Raw genomic sequence first — 6,627 nt, 5'->3', positions numbered from 1 at the left:
AAGTAATTGGGGGCCAAGCCCACAGGGTGGCATTAAATCACCGCAGGAATTATTTTTACAACACCCAAGCCATTTGCATGACCAATAATAGGCTTTAGGGGACAAACGCTTCATTTGTCTTCCTTGTCAAACTCTGTGTGATGGAACAGCCACTCATCGGTGTGTGTGTGTGTGTGTGTGTGTGTGTGTGTTGTCGTTACTACCTTTTGAGGCGGAACAAGGGTGGAACCAGACTGAAATATTCATGATAAAGTCTGAGGGGTGGGGGTGGGGGAGGACCGTGTCACTTTAAGATCCAGGTGGGAGGTGGCACAGTTTAAGCACTCAAGTTACCTGTTAGCATTTGTTAGGAACGCTATTTCCCCCGGATCGTTGGTCTTGTTTAGATTCTTATGGCTTTATTACACAGATGGAGCGTAACATCCTTCAAAGTCAGGAGACGTTTTGTTCCTGCTGAACAGCCTGAATGAAAACAGGAAGAAAAAAAAAAGCACCTTTGGAGTAGTTAACACCTTTCTTCTAAAAACTGAAACAGGAAGACTTGGAAGGTAAGCAGCTGCCTCTCCTAGCCTGACCTGTTGTTTGAGCAGCTTTTCAAGCATGGATATGGGAAATAACCACCCTCTTTTTCAAAGGTCCTGTTTGGCAGAAACATGTGGTCCCTCCTCAAAAAATGAAAAAGAAGAGCTTTCTTGAGGTTGCTGAAGAGGAATATTTAGTAGGTCGGATTTTGGGGGGGTGGGGTGAAAGAAAGAAAAAAATCCCTTTCCATCCTGAAATTTCTGTATTAAGCTACAGCGGTTAAAAGAAGGGGAGCGTGAAAGGTTTGCTTAACAGATATTTATATGATCTGAAAAGAAACTGCAGCTGATTTGTTCAAATGGAGCATTTCAACTCATCTTGAATATTGCTTGCCAATAGCTAATATCCAATGCAGCGTTAAAGAACCAGCTTGGTGACATGGTTAAGGCATCAGTCTAGAAACTGAGAGATGGTGAATTCTAGTCTCATCTTGAGCAGGAATCCAGATGGATCATCTCTCTCTCTCTCTCTCTCTCTCAGACCTAGAAAGAGGCAGAGGCTCAGATAATGTAGAGTAGAGTAGAGTAGAATAGAGTAGAGTAGAGTAGAGTAGAGTAGAGTAGAGTAGAGTAGAGTAGAGTAGAGTAGAGTAGAGTAGAGTAGAGTAGAGTAGAAGAGTAGGGTAGGGTAGGGTAGAGTAGAAGAGAAGGTAGGGTAGAATAGAATAGAATAGAATAGAATAGAATAGAATAGAATAGAATAGAATAGAATAGAATAGAATAGAATAGAATAGAATAGAATAGAATAGAATAGAATAGAATAGAATATAAGATAGGATAGAGTAGGATAGGGTAAGATAGGGTAGGGTAGGGGTAGGGGTAGGGTAGAATAGAATAGAATAGAATAGAATAGAATAGAATAGAATAGAATAGAATAGAATAGAATAGAATAGAATAGAATAGAATAGAATAGAATAGAATAGAATAGAATAGAATAGAATAGAATAGAATAGAATAGAATAGAATAGAATAACAGAGTTGGAAGGGACCTTGTAGGTCATCTAGTCTAAACCCCTGCCCAAGCAGGAGTCCTTACATCATTTCTGACTGATGGCAGTCCAGTCTCTTCTTGAAAGCTTCCAGCGATAAAGCTCCCACAGCATCTGAAGGCTACTTCTGTTCCCTTGGTTGATCGTTCTCACTGCCAGGAAATTCCTCCTTATATCTTTCCTTGATCAGTTTCCATCCGTTGTTCCTTGTCTGGCCTTCAGGTGCTTTGGAAAATAGGTTAACACTCCCCCTCCCCTCTCTGTGGCAGCCCCTCAAATATTAGAAGATTGCTATCATGTCTCCCCTGGTCCTTCTCTTCACTAGACTAGCCATGCCCGGTTCCTGCAACCGTTCTTTGTATGTTTTAGCCTCCAGTCCCCTAACCATCTTTGTTGCTTTTCTCTGCAAACCAATTCTGAAAATCTCTGCCAAGGGAATCAAAGGAAGGAAAATAATGTGGCGATACTCAATTATCTACACAAATGAACTATACATTTGGAATTATTTGGAAGCTTTCAATAAAAATAATTATCCCCTGGGAAAAAAAGAAGAGAAACATTTTCCCCTCTTGGCATCTGATCACCATAATTATGCATGAACAATGCTTTCTTTTTAAAATGAGCCATCAAAGGCCCAAAGGCACCAAAATTATCTTGCCATTGGCCACTCTGTTGAAACAGGTAAAATGTGTATTTATCTGTTCTAGAATAGCACAGGCATTCTAATGCAGCATTGCAAAATGTTTAATTTAGATACTATTCCTGGAGCGAACTTGTTGTTTGAGGGCTGTGAGATAGGAGCCTAGCTATTTATCTCGTGGGGGGAAATGTCTCCGTCTCAGAAACATTGCAGGTTGCCCTCTCCTTGCTTGTGTGTCCGCTCCACCAGCCATACACTGGCATAAAAGTATTTCTGTGCAGAGTGGTTACAAGATTGGAAGAGTTTTGTACACTTTAAATGTGCCGTTCTTATAAAGCCAGTCAGTTTTGCTTGTATGAAGGAGTTAGTAAAAAGCAAAATATTTAGAACCGTTCAGTCCAGGGAAGAATAGTGGGATAATGAGATAAGATAAGAGATAAGATAACCTTTATTGTCACCTTTTTCTGTGAACAGATTGGCACACATTAAAAAATGAAAACCTGATGCCCACTCTCAAAAGAATACATATATCCCCATTCACATATATGCACACATATGTACATATGTTATACACACACACACATATACAGAGAGAGAGAGAGAGAGAAAGAGATGCTAGATAGATGATAGACACAGACAGATAGATGATAGATAGCAATATAGATATATGATAGATAGCTAGACAGATAGATAGATAGATAGATAGATAGATAGATAGAGATAGATAGATAGATAGATAGATAGAAATATAGATAGATGATAGATATCATAGATAGATAGATAATCCTTGACTTACAACCGTTCATTTACTGATCGTTCAAAGTTACAGTGGCCCTGAAAAAAGTGACTTATAACCCTTTTTCACATTTATGACCATTGTAGCATCCCCAGGGTCAAGTGATTTACATTCAGACGCTTGGCAACTGACTCGTATTTATGACAGTTGCAGTGTTTTTAGAGCCATGTGATTCCCTTCTGAGAAGCTAAGTCAATGGGGAAGTCAGATTCATTAAACAACCGTGTTACTAATTTAACCACTGCATTGATTCACTTAACAAGCATGGCAAGAAAAGTTGTACAATGGGGCAAAACTCACTTAACAAATTTCTCACTGAACAACATAAATGTTGGGGTCAATTGTGGTGATAAGTTGATTGTGGCGGAAAAAAGTTGCCTATGGCTGACTAGCAATCATCCGAATTAATCGACCTGAAGCATCGGATCTGATTGCATGATTCAAATCTATGCTGCCAATTTGATCTACGTCTTCTACACTTAAGACGGGTAGCTGAAAAATCAACCTTGTACAAGAGCCTGTATTGAACATTTATTTTTATCTATTGAATTTCTATGTTGCCCATCTCCCCTTCCAAGGTGACTTAACCCTTGTGAGTCATTTTCACTTTCTTACAACCTTTGATCATTGTCATAACTTTCTTTATTTCTTAAATTCTTCTACGGAAAAATAAACAGTTGCTTGCCATTAATTGTAAAAAAAAAAACTTAAGAACTTCCTAAATACACGGCAACCTCACAGAACAAAGAAGATATTATAGACAGGATCACAAACAAATAGAGGTTAGATATGATAACAGAAACTACAGTTCCCATCACCCAGTTCAATCAGCTGATCGAATAGCAGAATACCTTCTGTGTTGCCTAGACACAGAATCTGGATTTTCCCTTTTCTTCCACAACCGTCTGTGAAAGGAAATAAATAAATAAAGAGGCAAGGGAAAACAGGTGACGAAAAGCTCAAATGTGAAACACCAACGTGCACACAAAAGTACTTTTATTGTAAGCACAGCTGGTTACACAGACCCATTTTTCTCCTGTTTGTTTTGCTTGGTAAAACATAGCTCATTCGGTCACCCTTTGTGTTTGCCCTTGCTCTTTTACTTTTGCAAATTCAGTACACAGAGGAGTTAACGGAGGGTGAACAATGCTTTATACAATTCAAGTACAGGGTGAAGAAAACGAGGCCTCTAAATGCTGGTAGAACTTCCAAGTTCTATCAAGCATAGGTAGGCTTCAGGAAGGACTTCAGGTAGTTGAGAACGACAGCTTCACACAGTCTGGAGGATCCTTGTTCCTCTTTATAGGAAATCGAATCAATGACTTAGTTCTTGATTTATTTATGGGACCCGAGCTCCGTCTTACATTTCCTCCAGGATCTCCAGATAGCATTTTTGAAAACCTCCATTTTTGTTCCCACAACAGCTGCATGAGCTTGTTGTGGCCCAAAGTAATCAGAGAACTTCCAGTGATAAGAGAGGACTTGATGGTGAGTCTTCCCTAAACCTAGGCCAACATTTTAGCAGGAGAACCAGATTGGATCCTGATGTACGTGCCCATGCCTTGTCTTAAATATGACAGTTTAAAGAAATACGAATGTTCAACAAAAAAAGAGGTAAAATAGTACATCTATGGGATTTAGAAGGCACGCGGTGGCTCAGTGGGCTAGGACGCTGAGCTTGTCGATCAGAAGGTTGGCAGTTTGGCAGGTCAAATCCCAAGTGCCGTGTAACAGAGTGAGCGCCTGTTACTTGTCCCAGCTTCTGCCAACCTAGCAGTTCGAAAGCACGTAAAAATGCAAGTAGAAAAATAGGGACCACTACGGTGGGAAGGTAACAGCGTTCCGTGCGCCTTTGGCGTCGAGTCATGCCGGCCACATGACCACGGAGACGTCCTCGGACAAGCGCTGGCTCTTCGGCTTTGAAACGGAGATGAGCACCGGCCCCTAGAGTTGGAAACAACTAGCATGCATGTGCGGGGGAAACTTTACCTTTACTTTATGGGATTTAGGACTGTATAAACTGCCAGTTTCCACATCAAGGATGTCTTATCATCTGGTAATATTTTGTTTCTATGGCACAAAGTCTCCTTCCCAGGTTTGCACAAGTCAAGCCGCCATTACAGGCATATCACCATTCCCCTCTTTTTTAAAAAATAATAATAATAATCAGGGATGTCTTCGGTATATTACTTTGTTTTTATTTTGCTCTTCCTCTAACACCTGAAAGATACGACCCTCTTTGTCTGTTTTTCTTTTTTCTTTTTCTTCTTTTTAACTCTTCTTTAGAGCAAAGACAGTATGGATACCCTGAAGAAAATACCTCTTTCTTTATAAGTCTCTTTGGACTGATATGCAGAGCTTGGCCAACTTGCTTCGTGTCATTTCACATTATTCAAGCTTACAGGGCAAGCTCTAGAAGAGGCCGTGTGCTGTTTTTCTCCTTATTTATTCAGAGTGAGATCTCACACAAAAGAATATGCTTTGTAAAAAAAAAACATCGATAATACAGTAAAACACCTTCTGCTAATCGCTTTGCAAAGGCAATCCTGCACCCATTATCTTTCATTGGAATTGATCGGCAGCCACATTTGCTAAAATGCCTTATTTGGTTTCGAGGGCACATCCCTAAGTTTGGGTTTGAAAATGAATCACCTGTGCTTCAAAGATCATCGGTAATATTATCTGCTCCAAAAATCGGCATTTGCAAAGCTTACACTTCTTCAGAGGTGACTCAGATGGAAATTTCCCTGACTAACCAAATGCTACATTCAAATATGTGTAATGAAACTCCAAACAGGTTTATTTCTGGAAGTCTTCTTGTTATGATACCCATTGATTCATATTCTCTCTCTCTCTCTCTCTCTCTCTCTCTCTCTCTCTCTCTCTCTCTCTCTCTCTCCATCCAAACAATGGGCGTAACCTGATCCTTCTCAACAACACCTTCACGATCCTGACAAATTGCTGTTGGTTTAGAATTTAGTTTGGAGTTCAGTTTAGAATCAAGGGAAATATATTTGGAAGTTCCACGTACAGATCTTCTTTCTATGTGATCTCTTTGCCTCAAAATTCTTTTTTTTTTTTTTAAAAAAAAAGCCATTTGAGACAGGATACTATTCAGTGGGGTCTTAGGCCTCTCTTCACCTCTTGTTTGACAGATAAGGATTATACCTCCTGGAATTATGCAAGGATAAACTAATTAGGATCCTGCTACCATAATCAAGTAAGTGTTTTATAAATTTTAATAAGAAAATTATCAAGATAGTTTGTTCTGGAAAAGGAAAATATCTCTCTTTAATCTCCATCTATCACTATTGTCTGTCTGTCTGTCTGTCTGTCTGTCTGTCTGTCTGTCTGTCTATCTATCTATCTATCTATCTATCTATCTATCTATCTATCTATCTATCTATCTATCAATCTATCTCCACCTATCTCTATCACTATCTATCTATAGTATCTATCAGTGCTTTAAATTTATGTATCATTTATCTACTAGCTAGCTAGCTAGCTAGCTTCTATCTATGTATCCTCTGTCTGTCTGTCTCTCTCTCTCTCATCTAGGCTATATAAGTAGGGATTTCTTGGTGCACTCTGAGCTTGGTTGTTTGATTGCAGACATTTCAT

General features: G+C 39.4%; 1 long non-coding RNA gene across 1 annotated transcript; it reads left to right on the top strand.

Moving 5' to 3' along the window:
- The first annotated feature begins 343 nt into the window (after nt 1-343).
- LOC310650620 lies at nt 344-6,082 on the top strand. Its single transcript, XR_014494405.1, has 2 exons — nt 344-548; nt 5,980-6,082. It is a non-coding gene; the product is annotated as an uncharacterized lncRNA (long non-coding RNA).
- The last annotated feature ends 545 nt before the right edge of the window (nt 6,083-6,627 follow it).

Source organism: Vipera ursinii (genome assembly GCF_947247035.1).
Source record: "Vipera ursinii genome assembly, contig: scaffold_435, whole genome shotgun sequence".
Classification (NCBI taxonomy): domain Eukaryota; kingdom Metazoa; phylum Chordata; class Lepidosauria; order Squamata; family Viperidae; genus Vipera; species Vipera ursinii.
The sequence above is the reverse complement of the archived record's forward strand: the minus strand, read 5'-3'. Positions and strand labels throughout refer to the sequence as shown.